The following is a 17,496-nucleotide window of genomic DNA, read 5'->3' as shown; positions in this document are numbered from 1 at the left end:
GTGCAATACGGCGGTCTGCCGGGGGTCCAGCTGTGCAGCTGCGTCCCTCATTGATGTGAAGAATAAAGCAGATGGGTTTTAAACACCCCACACACACACACACACACACAAACCAGTTCAGTTTCTGTTTGACCCAATTCGATAACGTTATATGGCTCCTGAAGCCCCCACAGCATTTTCATTGTTTTTATGTAATCATTTTATAAGCAGGTCTGCAAGGGACTCCGCCTTCCTGCCGGTCATGGGATCAGCCTTGGCCACCGTAAAGGGAGGAACATCTTAGTCCTGCTCAGAGGACGGCGTACTGAGATGGTACCAACCTGAGGTGCTTCGCAAGGTAAAAGTACCATCACACCAATATGTGGTTCTTCAGCAAATTCTGAAACACACTCGTATAAAACACCTCTGTAGGTTCTAGCTTTACAATTTCTCTTCAGGAAACCAAACACTAACCAGCATTCTGATCCTCCTGTACACAAAATTGAGCTCCATGTAGGTATGGAATGCTGGTGTAAAGATTGGAGTGGAAGAACTTGAAAGAACCCTGACCTCCTCAAACTGCAACACCTTTGGGATAAACTGTACCTGAAGTCTCCTCAGCTGATATCCTGACATCAGAGTCTGATCTCACTTTTTTGTTTGGTTAATGTTGAATGAACACTACTACCCACAGCTACACCCCAGACTCCAGAACTCGATTTACTCAAAACCTCCAGTAGAACCACAGAAGGAACCGATAAAGGTTTGGCATTTCACAAAGTTCCTTTGAGTTTCTCAAGGAATACTAAAACATTAACATGACAGACGTCTTGTTATTTATTGTTTCTGCTAAAGCTTTGAAGCAAACAATATTTTAATAAATTAATTTCACTATATGGAAAAGGTTGGTGGACACCTGATCATAATGAGCTCCACTCTTTTGGAGAGATGTTCCACTAGATTTTGTGGAGATTTATTCAGGGTGTTAGTAAGGTGAGGAGGCCTGGGGTGCAGTTAGCGTTCACATTCATCCTAATAAGGTTGGAGATCTACTCCAACTTTCCCATGCAAAGCAGATCTTCATGGAGCTGGCTTAGTGCCCAGTGGCACTGTCATGGTGGAACAGGTTTTGGGTCTCCTAGTTCAAGAGAAGGAAAAAATGTCCTGCTCCTGCATCCAAAGACGTCCTGTACAATTGTGTAACTTTAATGTTGTGTAACGGAAAGAACCACAAAAAGAAAAAAAGTCCAGCGTCCCAATACTTTTGTCTGAATGTTATGTTTTTTTTGCTGTGCTACTGTCCCGGATCAGATCGGATCGGACCGAACCACGAAAAAAACCTCTCGTGTGTGATAAACACCGAACAAACGTAACTACACTCCCACATCCCACATCCCGGCCTTCAGCCAACATGAAAGCATCCGCTAAACAAGTGAAATGCAAATCGATTAAATCTTCATTTAATACGACGCCTCACAAACCAGCTGTGGTGTGTGTGTGTGTGCGCGTGTGGTGTGTGTGTGCGTGCGTCTCAAAATAAGGACTCAGACTTTTATCTTTCTATTTTTTTGTACAGAGAGAATCTGTCTGTCTGTCTGCATTTTCATCCATTACCTCTGTACACTGATCGTTTCCGCATGGTGCTTCTGCTTAAGTCATCATGGCATTCCTCGTGTAGTCACACACACACACACACACACACACACACACACACACACACACACACACACGGGAAGAACCCAGCCTCAAATAAAGAGGTAAATGAATGCAGAGAGTTACTGGTATCTCCCCAACATTTATTTTCCTAAATCCACACATTCACTGAGTCTTTTATTACTCCACATCTGTCTATGACTCACTCTTGATGCAGGTCATGATGCCTCGGTCACATGACTTACCTCCATCCACTACCTTCTTAAAGGAGCTCCGATCACATGTCTTACCTCCATCCACTACCTTCTTAAAGGAGCTCCGGTCACATGACTTACCTCCATCCACTACCTTCTTAAAGGAGCTCCGGTCACACGACTTACCTCCATCCACTACCTTCTTAAAGGAGCTCCGATCACATGTCTTACCTCCATCCACTACCTTCTTAAAGGAGCTCCGGTCACACGACTTACCTCCATCCACTACCTTCTTAAAGGAGCTCCGGTCACATGACTTACCTTCATCCACTACCTTCTTAAAGGAGACTTACCTCCATCCACTACCTTCTTAAAGGAGACTTACCTCCATCCACTACCTTCTTAAAGGAGACTTACCTCCATCCACTACCTTCTTAAAGGAGCTCCGGTCACATGACTCACCTCCATCCACTACCTTCTTAAAGGAGCTCCGGTCACATGTCCTACCTCCATCCACTACCTTCTTAAAGGAGCTCCGGTCACATGACTCACCTCCATCCACTACCTTCTTAAAGGAGCTCCAGTCACATGTCTTACCTCCATCCACTACCTTCTTAAAGGAGCTCCGGTCACATGACTCACCTCCATCCACTACCTTCTTAAAGGAGCTCCGGCCACTAACACATAATACATTACCACTAAACTCAAACCCCCAAGAGAGAAAAATGAACAAACAACAACACAGTGGATTCACGATTATTATTAGATTTTAAAATTATTTTGTTGTATTTATCCTCCACACCTTAAAGACCGGTCCGAGAAAATACTGTCCCACATTAAACCGGTCTGTGGTGCAGAAAAGGTTGGGGACCACTGATCTATTCCACTTATAGCACGTCCATGTAACAACTTTTACAAATCTGAACTGATGTCGACTTTTATCCATTTACAGTTACACAATCTACTGCACAAATCTCTAAAAAAATGCAAGTAACGATTACAATCTCAACTCACTTCAAAAAAAATCATTTGTGCTTGCAGAGAATGTGGACATTAAAACAGCAGTATGAAACATTTACAGCCCTCTGCTGGCTACGAGCCGAATTACACCTTGACACCGCAACTGAACCTCAGAACCTTTAGTTCATCTTTAAAGTGGAAACAGGGTGAAGATTAGTGTTATTAGTATTTCAGGGGCAGAAAAATTGGGGTGAAGTAAATATGTTTTTCCAGTGCATTTTGTTAACATTAGATGATTGTGTCACTTTTACACACTGCACCTTGAATAACTGTTCAGCAAAAAAAACAAATGAAGAAAACGACAGTAAACAAAGGAAACGACCAAAACTGAAGAAAAATTGAGAAAGCGGTGTTCGCCGGTTTTAGACGTATTAATCCGAAACATAATACTTTGGAATCATTTGTAATTTACAGATTTGCTAAACTAATGCCAAACAGTTCCACAGCGCTACATTATTGAGCGCTAATCTCACTCTGCCATGCTAACGCTTAGCCTCCAGATTCATTAGCAAAGATATTGAACACCCGCAAACAAACAAAACTAAAATGTGTTCATGTCATGCAGAATTCAGATCTCTTGCAAACATAACCCTCGATTCAGCCATAAAGCGATTTTATTTACGATTGATACGATCCAGTGATATTAATATTCATGAACATCAAAAAGCCCCTGCTAATGAAGGTTAATTAAACGAGCCCGGAGTAACAGCTGCAGTTCTGGAAGTTTTCTCCAAGCCATGCTGAGGAACTGTGAGAGAAATGGTGGCTCAGTGGTTAAGATGTTGGACTTCTGATCAGAAGGTCATGAGTTCAAATCCCACCACCACTGAGCTGCCACTGCTGGGCCCCTGAGCAAGGCCCTTAACCCTCAGCTGTATGAACGATATTGTGATTTGCTCTGGATGAGAATTTCAGCCCGTACATGTAGTCGCCATTTCTTCATCTTTAGACACTTTTTGCGAGTTTCCTTTATGGAATGTTGTGGGTGTGGCTACATGTGAATCATTACATACCACACAATCACATCTTCCAAATTTATACTTTAGTATTTTATTCTTATGTCCTGGGAGGATTTTCAGAAACTTTCATAACTTTGTGCAACTTCCATGCTGAGGAACAATCAGTCTTTTATTTCTTATCATTCTTTCATGTTTTTTATTTAAATTTTTTATTATTATTATTTTTTACATTCATTTTAAGCTTTTCACTTTTTTGTTGCTTTAAACTTTTTTTTAAGTTTCATTTAATATTGGTTTATTTTTGGTTTTTTTTATTTTATCATTATTATTAAGGAGAAACCTCCTCCCTCTGACATCTATTTTTCCTTTTAATTCATTTTTAAATGTATTAATATTCTCTATTTTTCATATTTAATCTTTTCTTTTATGGAACGTGATCACGTGGGTCATTTATTCTCCGTTTTGTATAAAAAATTCTCCAGTAAAGCAAAGTTTAAACATCTTTACAGATCAAAACGTTCATGGGATCATCATCATCATCATCATCATCATCATCGTATTGTCATCACACCAATAAATCATCCCACCTCCAAACGGACGTTGTTTAAGTTCCTCCAAACCGAGATGAACTTCTTGTCCTGACACTAGTTGAACAGAAATGCGAGTCATGCTTGCCCCCCTTCAGGGGAGAAGAAGAACGAGGCCACACAGGATGTCTTCTGATCACAGCCATGATTTCCAACCTCGTGTTTGTTTTCCCGACCCCACCGTCCGTACAGCCATTTTAATCCTAACACTCTGCTAGAACTCAGAGCCATGGAAGCGTGGAGCTTGGGGTCAGGTTCTCCAAGCTGCTCTCAGAAGTCAGAACGTGCGGGAAGGTGGGTTTTTTCTCCCACGAGGCCGTGCGCCCGTGAAGCAGCTTGGATCCTTCACCTCTCGGTTTCACGTGACGCCGTGCTTCTGTCACCTCACGTGCACCTTCCGTCGAGCGTGTGACCCATTTTCCTTTCAACGAGCTGAAATCTGAGCACGATGCTACACGTAACCCAATTTGGGGAAAAACGATCTGAGGTGAGGATCCTTGAAAGAAACCTTGATAGAACTATATTACATTATAGATCAATAGACACGTACAGTGTTTTTATACCTGACAGACATGCTGATGCAAACATTCAATGCCAAACATCATCCAAACATCTCTGCATGCCTACAGGTGTGGAAATTAAACCATCATTCAGCATGTGGGGTTTTTTTTGGTTTTTTTTGGAGAAACTGCACCATGACGACAGCAGCAGCAGCTATTGATTCACCTTTAAGGGTGCAAACTACTCCTAGGTGAAGCTCAGGAACCCATGCATGACCTGGATCGAGACCTTCTGTGAATCATGCATATGTTAGTACACCCTCAGATGTCGGATCTTGTGGTCAGTGTGGAAGGAAATGCACCTCTCTCTGATCCTGATCCATTTCCAAGAAATTAGGGATGAGAGCAGATGAACAATAGAGGCGGATGGATGCAATGAAGCAGAGATACGCCACTGCTTATTGTCCTACTGAAAAACAAACACCTGGCAACCTGAATGAACTCGTCATCAAACAAAATCAATAAACAAACCCATAAACTCACCTGGAGTGTGAGAGAGGAGCGGAAAGAGCCGCGGATGCGAGATGTTCCTCAGAAACCGACCACAGAGTCTCGGCTTTGGGCAGCAACAAACTGCTTATTGAAGCCTTGCTGCATTAGGACTCTTCATTCTCAATAAACTGAGGGGGAATCAAAAATAAACCACATCTCATTACAATTACAACGCACGTTTTATTTCAACACATATCGATTTATTATTATAGATTGATAATATTTTAACCACTGTACATATTTATTAACTCGCGAAACCGACAGAAATAAGGTTTAAGGTTTCATCCACAAATCGCGGCTCCCCTTCAGCTCACAATCCACACGTCCGCCTTTCCCTTAAAGGGCCCGCGCACATTTTCCGCTCATAGCTCAGCACGCTGTCAGCAGCATCTCCATCCTTCATTCAGCTTCTTCTCTTCATCTCTCTGATTTGTTTCTTTTTTCTTTTTAAGTCTGATCAACATCAACTTTATAGGTCACTCTGTCAGATTCAGTTTCACAACAATAGAATGAAATATGTGGGTTTATTTTCTGCTGATTTAATTGTGTAGAATTCTTACTGTAACTGTCAGCATTATCAAGCTGTCAATCAAATTCTCCATCTCTGAGATGTGAAGATGGAGGAGAGACAGATGGAAAAAAACTATATAAAAATATAGTTATAATCAAATAGAACATGGATGGATGATGGATGAGGCAAAAAAAGATGGATGGAAGAAGAGTGAGAGCAGATGGATGGATGATGGATGGATGCCTGGATATATAGCTGGAAGGATGAATGGAGGGATGGATGGATGAATGGATGGATGGATGGATGGATGGATTAAAAACCATAACCAGTTAAACAGTGTCTTGGATGAATAGATTGTAAGCAAGTAAAATGTAATCATGGATTGAAAAGATAAAGCGTAATGTATGGAGTAATAAGCAGGTATGGATGGATGGATGGATGGATGGTTAGATGGACGGAGTAATAGTAAACAGCTAATGGATGGATAGATGAATGAATAGATGGAGCGTAGTGAGCAGATATAAGATTGATAGATAAATGGTTGAATGGAGATTTCATATAAGGTATAGGATAGAACATGGACAGACAGATGGATAGATAGAGGGAAGATTTGATACATGGATAGATGAATGGATACATCAGTGTATGAGGTAGAAATGGATGGACTAGACTCATCCTGGAATTCTCACCATGTTCAGAGTTTCTGACTTTCTCCTTTTTCAAAAAGCAGCATGAAGTCTGGCTCTCAGAACATTCCGGGAATGTTTGTTTTCTCCCAGACAGGGCCCTGGTTTTGTTTTTTCTTCAGTGTGCATTTGTGTGATATTTTCTTTATCACTAAGCGAAGGTTCCCTGGAGGCTCATAGAAACTGAGAACATTTCCAGAGAACATTTTGTGGTTGTAAAAGGTGGCAGAACGTCACAGTGATCTGGAGAACGTTGGATTAGATTAACAGATAGACAGATACTACTGATGTATTAAGACACTGTTGAAAAGTACAAGTACTTTAAATAGTTATAAAGTCGATAGCAGTGAAAAATGTGCAGACTCTGTTGTAAAGTACAAGTAGAAGGTTATAAAGTTTTGACTTTGAATAAAATGTGTCCACTAAAGTCCACTAAATATATGTATATATGTGAATGTGAAATATTGGGCAGGATGTACAGTAAAGTGTTTATACAAATACTCAAAATAAAATAGTGCAGATGTGTGTGAGGCACAACATGTGTAGAGAATGTGGAGTATAAAAATCATGTGTAGAATCATACAGAAGTTATATACAGTGTTTATACAGTGTTTATACAGTGTTCTAATGGTGTAGTGTAGAGTTCAGTAGTGTGATGGTGAAGGTGATGGTGATGGTGGATGAAAAAAAGGCGTCTCTGAACCTGCTGGTTCTGGTACGTATGTTCCTGTATCTCCTTCTTGATGGAAGGAGGTTAAACAGTTTGTGACTGGGATGTGAAGAGTCCTTGATGATGTTATGAGCTCTGAGCAGAACATCTGCTGTGGTGAAGATGCTCACTGGCAGGTAGTTGGGTGTCAGTGATGTATCGGCCGATTTTGACCAGCCTTTGCACAGCTTTATGTTTGCACACAGTGGAGCCTCAGTACCATACAGTGATGGAGTTGGTCAGGTTGCTCTCAATGATACAGCTGTAAAAACTAATTAAAATCCCTGGGGACAGATGAGCTTTCTTAAGGCTTCTCAAGAAGTACAGGCGTTGTTGTGCCTTACTAACCAAAGCTGAGGTGTTCTGGTGCCTGGACAGATCCTCAGAGATGTGAACACCCAGGAACTTAAAGGTGGAGACCCTCTCTACCTCCATTCCATTAATGTAGACTGGAAAGTGTCTCCTGCTGTTAGATTTTCGAAAGTCCACAATGAGCTCTTAAGTAGGGAGTGAAGTAGTGGGCTCAGAGCACAGCCCTGTGGGATGCCTGAGTTCAGAATGAGGGTTGAGGATACCTGTTTGCCCAACCTAACAGAGTAAGGTCAATTGGTGAGAAAGTCCAGAATCCATCTGCAAGCAAAGATAACCAGGTCACTGAGCTTAGTGATCAGTACAGTGTGAAGGACTGTATTGAACACAGAACTAAGGTCAATGAAAAGCATTCTGATGTAGGTGTTGTTTTTATCCAGGTGGCTGAGGGCTGAATGAAGAGCCATGGAACCTGAATCCTCTGTTGACCTGTTCGGGTAATAGACAAACTGGTGTGGGTTTAGTGTAGGTGGGAGGCCCGCAGTGAGGTCATTCAGAACCAGTTCCTCAAAGCACTTCATAACAATAGGGGTGAGTGCAACTGGGCAAAAGTCATTCAGGCATTCGGCAGCTGAGTGCTTAGGTTGCAGGGTGTAGGGTGTAGGTTTTAGGTTAATGGTTGTAGTCTTCAGGTATGTAGGAACTGTGGCTAGGTCCAGTGACAGCTTGAAAATGTTAGTGAAGACCTGTGCCAGTTATCCAGGGCATGCTCTGAGAACACGTCCAAGTATGCCGTCCGGGCCAGCAGCATTGCGTGTGTCCACTCTGCTAAATGCTGAATGGACGTCTGTTGTTGAGAGAGACAGTGGACTGTAAGTGATTGAGTTCGTCTGGTAGAAAGCCACTGCTGGTTGGTTGAGATTGTGGTGTCGGTTTGTAGTCTGTGATGGTCTGGATGCCTTTCCACATGCGTCTGGAGTCAGAGTTCTGGAAGTTCTCTTCTTTGTGGAGTTTGTATGTATGTTTGGCTCTCCTCATACCTCTTTTCAGGTTGGCCTTGGCTCTGTTTTAGTCCTCAGCATTAGCAGATTTAAAAGCATCTCTTGCTTTCAACAGGAGACGGACCTCAGAGTTCATCCACGGCCTCTGATTAGGAAAGCATTTCATGTGTTTGATGGTAGTGACATTGATGACAAATCACATTCAGATCAAATTAAATTAGTTAAAATGCGTGATTTATTCTAAATACTATTAAATGTATTTTTACACATTATAATATAACATGACTCTTTACACTTTTAACAAATTATTATTATTATTATTATTATTGTTTATTTAACAAAAATATATATAAATATATAAAAAAACTTTTATTTTCTTTTAAAACTTGCTATAAACAATTTATTTATTATTTATAAAAACAAATATTGATATTTACTGATTTTTTTTATTTCTTTTTGTATTTACTGTAAATAAAATCAATAAAATTAGTATTTCAGTACATTTTTGTAACAAATTAAAATGCATCAAAAGAACCTAAAGATCAAAGCGATATTTTAAATCTTTTTTTTATCTTTATTTAAATTAATTAATGAGGTATTTTATCATTTATAACATCAACTTTACATTTTCTTACACCCCAATTTACATGCGTCTAATTAACATAAGCATGCCCCAAAATAATATACATTTTATGTAAATAATGTATATATGAGACCCGATATATGCTCATATACATCTCACTTTCATAAGACACGCCCCAAATTCCTCTTAATATGCATGTAATGTACATGAGACACGCCCCAATATCCTTGTAACATACATTTAATGTACATAGAACACAAACTGATTTATGCTAATTTACACCCAATTTACATAGGAAATGCCCCAATTTGATCTTAATATGCATACATTTACATGAGCCACACCCCAATTTGTGCTCATCTGCATCTGATGCACATGAGACACGCCCTATCTTACAGTCAATCAAATTGTCAACAAAGCATACTTTAATTTATTCACATATGCATGTGTCCTGTAGGATACTGATGTCTTACTGATGCTTTTTACTACTGTTTACTTTTACAATTTGTATTATCTCTATAGATATTTAACAATAAATTCACATCTCCTAGTACATCTTTATAAAGCTGTATATAAAGATTTATATATCTATATATTCTATCTATATATAAACTGTATATTGAGTACTGTCTTACATATTTCATATATTTTATACTTATAGAATTAAATATACAGTGGTCCCCCAGAACTCCGGAAATTCAGAAAATCCATGAATTTTGGACACAAACCCGCAGCCCCGATGTACCGTAGTGAATTGATCTAAACATTATGCCAGTAAGTTGCTTCCTTTGTGATTCAAACTCTACAGAACGTGAAGTAATGAACATAAATGCTTTATTTATCACTTAAAATAAATAATACAATAATGGGTTTTAAAACATTTTGTGGAATTTGTTAGTGAAAACATAGTTTATAATGTTATTCCTAACGTTCCTGAACATTTGGTCCCACTGCAGATTCCCGCAAATTTTCGGAGGAGTTATCGGGGGTTGACTGTACTTTGTAAATTACATCCATCTTGCACACATTCTAATTTAAAATTTTTATATATACAGTATCTCACAAAAGTAAGTACACCCCATCATTTCAGCAACTATTTTATTATATGTTCTCAAGGGACAATAAAATAGAAATGAAACTTGCATGTATTTTAGGTAATGTGTAGTTTGTACAGATTTACTGTCCTCTGAAAACCACAAGTGAACACATCAAAACTGCATCCAATGTGTCAGTGACATTACAGAGCTGCTGGATGTTACAAACATGGTGTTTCTCCACCTTCCGCTTGAGGATCCCCACAACATTTTTCTTTGTTCTTCTCACAAGGGCGTCGCCATACATACTGGACATCATCTAAGCCAAACAAGTTTATCTTCGTCTCATCAGACCACAAGAAATGGTTCCAGTAATTCATGCTCTTGGACACGTTTTTCTTCGGGTTTTCTTGTGAGCAGCTTCAGAAGAGGCTCCTTCTTGGACGACAGCCTGCTAATCGACTTGTTGCTGTGTGCGGCGTTCAGTCTGATCAATGATAAGTGGACCTTTAGCTTCTGCCACCTCTAAAGCAATGCTGCAGCACTCATGCTCTGTATTACTGAAGCAGCTTCTACACCTGACACACGGCACAAGGACTCGACTTCTCTGATGGACCCTTGTGAGGTCTGTTCCGAGTGGAACCCATGTTGGAGAACCTTTGTATGACCATAAGTTTCAGGGTGATACCGATCTTCTTACAGCCTCGGCATCTTAGTGGAGAGCAACAATTCTAATTCTCACATCATCAGAGACTCTTTACCATGAGGTCCATGTTGAACATCCAGTGGTCAGCATGAGAGAATTGAACTCGAAGCACAAAATTTGATCTGCTCTAATACAAGATACACACATTTGTATGTTTCTATCAAGCAGACAAAAACATGAACATGATGAATAGAACGTGCGGTTTTGCATGTTTACGTTACGTACAGCTGTTATCACTGAGGGTGTACTCACTTTTGTTGGCAGCTTATTACACAATAATGACTGTATGTTGAGGTATTTTTTTATAATGTTTCGTATGTCTAGGACAGTAAATGTGTTTTGCTACACGAGCTGCACAATAACTAAAATATATCCAAGTTTCATTTCTATTGTATTGTCCCTTGAGAAGATGAAATGTGAGGGGTGTACTCACTTTTGTGAGTTACTGTATATATATATATATATATATATATATATATATATATATATATATATATATATATATATATATCTACTCATAGTTGTTTGCACAACATCTGCACATTTTCACTGCCCAAAGCCTTTATATTTATATGTTGTGTATTTATTTATCTGCACATTTATGACACTCCCTGATAAACTAAATCGAATATACATCTCATTTACTTTAGACACAATTTTCTAAGTTTACCCTCATATGCAGCTCGGGACGGTCTCTTAATTCCGGAGTAGAACGGGTGCTTTGAGGACGGATTGGACTGTAGTTGGTGTCGGCGGTCTGCTGCACTGACTCGGGAGTGCAGTTTGCTTCTGATCATCATCACTGTACCCCACAACATTGTATATCTGCTTCAAATGGACATTTGGTGCAACCCAGATGAGGATGGGTTCCCTCTTGAGTCTGGTTCCTCTCAAGGTTTCTTCCTTATGCCATCTCGGGGAGTTTTTCCTTGCCACAGTTGCTCATCAGGGACAAACTACTTACAAAGAACATATTTATGTTTAATCACCACATTATCTGTGTAAAGCTGCTTTGAGACAATGTTCATTGTTAAAAGCGCTATACAAATAAAAATGAATTGAATTGAATTGAATATACAGTTTCTCTACTGAGAGCCGTCCTTATTGACATGAGACATATACGATAAAAAAAAAGTGAATGAAATTTTTAGATTAAATATAATGAAAAAATATGCATGGACAGTGAAAAGTGTGGAAACCCTTGAGTTTCTGGGAGACATGTGCATGTACCTTTTGTTTCTATGCAACAAATTAATATAACGGGATGAGGATTTGCTCTGACCAAACAAAATCTATAAATGTCCAGATGTCAAGTCAAGTTTATTTCTTTAGCGCTTTTCACAACAGATATTGTCTCAAAGCAGCTTTACAGAATTTAAGAGTGAAGGTGAATGGTGTGTATTTATCCCTGATGAGCACCATGGAGACTGTGACTAGGAAAAACTCACTAAGATGTTATGAGAAAGAAACCTTGAGAGGAACCAGCGGAACCCATCCTCATTTGGGTGACATCAAAAGTGTGATTAAAAATCTTAAATCTTAAATTTCCAGATGTTCCACTTTATTTTCATTAACAGTTTTACACACTCTTACTTTCTTTACTCACTTTCTTCCAGTTATCACTGTCCAAATCTTAGAACATAAATTTTCTCAAAAAACCATAAAAGACTTGGCGTCTCCACACTTTTTTAGACACCGAATTATCCACACATGCTAATATGCTAGCATTACCAACCCACACAAACAATATGAATGGGATAAAGTTAGCATTGTTTAGCGCAAGAGAGCAGCATGAGCCTTTGCCAGCACCTGATCTGAGACTGTGTAGCGTGCTGTTCTCTACCGAGAAGCTGTTTATTCATTTGGGCTACGGTTACGCAGTGGAACTGGAAGTGGAAAGCGTTCTGCTGGATGGCAGCTCTTCTGGAAAACACAGCATTTGGAAGAGCGAGTGGCTTCACTGAGTCACGCTCTTGAAGAAAGAAGTGATTTTTTTACGTTTTCATGTCCTGTTTTTATCTCTTCTTGATGTCGTAGGTGGAATAAACATGCTCCCCAAAACCTGCTCAGATGATTCAGGAATCAACCAGAAAACATGAAGGATCTGTGGAACAAACACACACAAGTTTTCTCCAGGTTTCATCGTGATCATGGTGTGTTTGTGTGTGTGTGTGTGTGTGTGTGTGTGTGTGTGTACGTGTGTACGTGTGAACGAGGATCTGAGGATTCTTACGCAACAGAAACCCTTGAGAGGCATGTTAGTTTTTTTTTTGCTGATTCAATGTGGAATTCCCTCCAAACTTCCATCAAGCCGCATCTGCAACCAATCCAGAGCTTTATGTAGGTCATGTTCCCACACTAGCAGGCATGAACTCGGGCCAAGCGACGGTGTGTTCCTTTACCCCCACCCCCCTCATTTCTCTCGTTCTCTGTCATTCTCTCTCTCTCTCTCTCTCTCTCTCTCTCTCTCTCTCATTTTTGTCTCATTCTCTCTCTCTTGCGCTCTCTCTCTCTCTCTCTCTCTCTCTCTTGCGCTCTCTCTCTCTCTCTCTCTCTCTCTCTCTCTCTCTCTCTATCTCTCTCCATACAGTTCAGCGAGGACAGAGAGACCCACATCCATGACATGAGACATGAGCTATTAACATTTTTTAGAACATGAGCCAATAAATTCAAATAACAACAATTATTTTTGAAAAAAGGAAAGTTCAGGCTGGGGGGAGGAGAAATGGAAGGAGGAGTAATGGAAGGAGGAGTAATGGAGTGAAGCTGGAGCTCATCGGTGAGGGATCTGAAGGATTTCCCAACAATGAGGAAAAAATTAAATTAAGAGATGGTAAAAAAAAACTGTTTTCTAAAGAGGACAGGATAACATTCGTCTTAACATTCCACAGAATTAACCAGCCTGTAGATTAGACACTCACTCACTCACTCACTCACTCACTCATTCAATCACTCAGTCACTCACTCACTCAGTCACTCACTCACTCACTCACTCACTCATTTAATCACTCACTTACTCATTTAATCACTCACGCACTCACTCACTCACTCACTCACTCACTCATTTAATCACCACCACCACTCACTCACTTACTCACTCTCTCACTCAGTTACTCACCACTCACTCATTTAATCACCACCACTCACTCACTCATTTAATCACTCACCACTCACTCACCACCACCACTCACTCATTTAATCACTCACCACTCACTCACTCACTCACCACCACTCACTCACTCATTTACTCAATCACACACTCACTCACTCATTTACTCACCACTCACCACTCACCACTCACTCACTCATTTAATCACTCACTCACTCATTTAATCACTCATTTAATCACTCACTCACCACTCACCATTTACTCACTTACTCACTCAGTTACTTACTCACCCACTCATTTACTCACTCACTCATTCACTCATTTAATCACTCACTCACTCATTTACTCACTCACTCACTCACTCACTCACTCACTTACACAACCACTTACTTACTCATTTACTCACCCACTCATTTACTTACTCACTCACTCACTCACTCACTCACTCACTCACTCACTCACCCAATTAATCACTCACTCACCACCACTCACTCACTCACTCACCACTCACTCACTCACTCACTCAATCACTCACTCACCACCACTCACTCATTTACTCACTCACTCATTCACTCAATCACTCACTCACTCATTTACTCACTCGCCATTTACTCACTCACTCACCACTCACTCATTTACTTACTCACACTCACTCTCTCATTTACTTACTCACACACTCACTCTCTCATTTACTCACTCACTCACTCACTCACTCACTCACTCACTCATTTACTCACTCACACACTCACTCTCACTCATTTACTCACTCACCACTCACCACCACTCACTCATTTACTTACTCACACACTTACTCACTTTCACTCATTTAATCACTCACTCAATCACTCACTCACACACTCACTCTTACTCATTTACTCACTCATTTACTCACTCACACACTTACTCTCACTTATTTAATCACTCACTCACCACCACTCACTCACACACTCACTCTTACTCATTTACTCACTCATTTACTCACTCACACATTTAATCACTCAATCACTCACTCACTCATTTACTCACTCACACACTCACTCATTTACTCACTCACTCACTCATTTACTCACTCACTCACTCATTTACACACTCATTTAATCACTCAATCACTCACTCACTCATTTACTCACCACACACTCACTCATTTACTCACTCACTCACTCATTTACTCACTCACTCACTCATTTACACACTCATTTAATCACTCAATCACTCACTCACTCATTTACTCACTCACTCACTCACTCACTCATTTACTCACTCATTTTCTCATTTACACACTCATTTAATCACTCACTCACACACTCACTCACTCACTCATTTACTTACTCACACACTCATTTAATCACTCACTCACACACTCACTCATTTACTCACTCACTCCCTCACTCACTCACTCACTCACTCACTCATTTACTCACTCATTTACACACTCATTTACTCACTCACTCACTCATTTACTCACTCATTTACTCACTCATTTACACACTCATTTAATCACTCACTCACTCACTCACTCATTTACTCACTCATTTACACACTCATTTACTCACTCACTCACTCACTCACTCACTCATTTACTCACTCATTTACTCACTCATTTACACACTCATTTAATCACTCACTCACTCACACACAAACTCACTCAATCATTTACTTACTCACACACATTTAATTACTCAATCACTCACTCACTCATTTACTCACTCACTCACTCATTCACTCAATCACACACTCACTCTTACTCACTCACTCACTCACTCACTCACTCATTTATTCACTCACTCACTCACTCACACACTCATTTATTTACTACAACTCTTAAGTATAATGTGAGTAAGACAGTGGACAGGCCACACCTCCTTTACTGTGACTGATAAAAACATAGGCCACACCTTCTTAGTAAGACTGACATTAACATAACCCACACCTTCTTAAAGTGGACAAAAAGAGACAGAGAACAGGCCTGGAACCTATATAACCTAGAACCTATATAACCTAGAACCTATATAACCTAGAACCTATATAACCTAGAACCTAGGCCTTAATTGGACACAGAAAGCACTCCTACTTTGTTTGGACAGAAACCACACCCATTGCTGCAACCTGGAATCTGTCCCTTTTTAAGAGGTGATGTCAGATGTTATGTAATAAAAAAAAAAAGATCTCACAGCTGAGGTGGAATCCAGAGCTCAGAGGTGAGTAATTGAAGATTAATGAGCCTTGTGGAAAGGCACAACAGTGAAGTTCTGGTGGGGTTTACAGATGAGGGCAGGATCATAATGAGGAGAAGTTTATAACCCTTTTATTGGAGCATGAACTTGCTTTCGATTCTCGCTAGAAAAAGTTATAACGATATTACTGTAGTGTTGAGTTCTGTATCCTGATTGGTAGACACTCATTTAGACACATTTAATGTTTAACCTTAACAACCAACCGCTGGGCAGAAATGCACAAGAATCTCTCCATGATCTATCAATCATGCTTCCTTTGAGGTGCTTGTTAGCAGGCCCATGATGAGGTTGACCTTTCAATATTAGAAGAATACAGAAGTGAATTTATCTGTTTCCATCAAACATTTCTGTTTCAATCTTCAGTGATTTGTTGTTAAAATCGTTAAAAGCATTAAAGTTTTGACATTTTTTGGTTTGGCCCCTTTCTCGTGTGTAGAGGTGATGAGAAAATATCGTCTGCCATCTAGTGGTCAAAATGAGCATGTTTAGTTTGTTCTTGGATGTCCTGCATTATTAATAAACAAGCTTCAGTTAGTTTAGAATGCAGCAGACAGAGTTCTCACAAGGTCAAGAAAATATCACGATATAACCCCAATCTTATCGTCCCTACACTGGCTTCCTGTTAAGTTTCGAATAGACTACAAACTACTACTTCTTAGTTATAGAGCCCTAAATGGTTTATCTCCATGTATCTCTCCAGTCTTCTAACACGCTACAATCCGTCACGCTCCCTGAGATCTCAAAACTCTGGGCTTCTAGTAGTTCCTAGAATAGCAAAGTCCACTAAAGGTGGTAGAACATTCTCACATTTAGCTCCTAAACTCTGGAATAGTCTTCCTGACAGTGTTCGGGGCTCAGACACACTCTCCCAGTTTAAGTGCAGATTAAAGACGTATGTTTTTAGCGAGTTCTACACAAAACACACATCACATCATAACCTTGTGCTCCAGAACATCTGATCACATGCACATCATCAACTTGTGCTGTTAATATCATGAACAGCAGCTACGCTAATTCCTCTCCACTGCTTCTCTTTCTCTCCCCATCCCGAGACACCCTGAGGTTGCTCCAGCTCCAGTCACGTCCCACCTCATGAAGATTATGGACCTTTGAAGAAGTAGATGCCGAAATCGCAAACATTCCGAACCATCTAGAGACGTACCAGTGCCA

General features: G+C 40.0%; 1 protein-coding gene across 4 annotated transcripts in view; it reads right to left on the bottom strand.

Moving 5' to 3' along the window:
- Positions 1-5,585, bottom strand: part of fam110b (family with sequence similarity 110 member B) — a 35,562-nt gene extending 29,977 nt beyond the window's left edge. Inside the window, exon 1 of one of the 4 annotated variants that reach the window (XM_046862841.1) lies at positions 5,436-5,585. The gene's annotated coding sequence lies outside the window, so the exon portion shown is untranslated. Of the gene's footprint in view, positions 1-4,392; positions 4,487-5,435 lie in introns of those variants that run through there. The other 3 variants (XM_046862845.1, XM_046862844.1, XM_046862842.1) reach the window with 3 other exon arrangements.
- Between the last annotated feature and the right edge of the window lie 11,911 nt (positions 5,586-17,496).

This window comes from Silurus meridionalis, chromosome 12 (assembly GCF_014805685.1).
Source record: "Silurus meridionalis isolate SWU-2019-XX chromosome 12, ASM1480568v1, whole genome shotgun sequence".
Taxonomy (NCBI): Eukaryota; Metazoa; Chordata; class Actinopteri; order Siluriformes; family Siluridae; genus Silurus; species Silurus meridionalis.
Note: the sequence above shows the minus strand (reverse complement) of the source record. Positions and strands in the feature narration are given on the sequence as shown.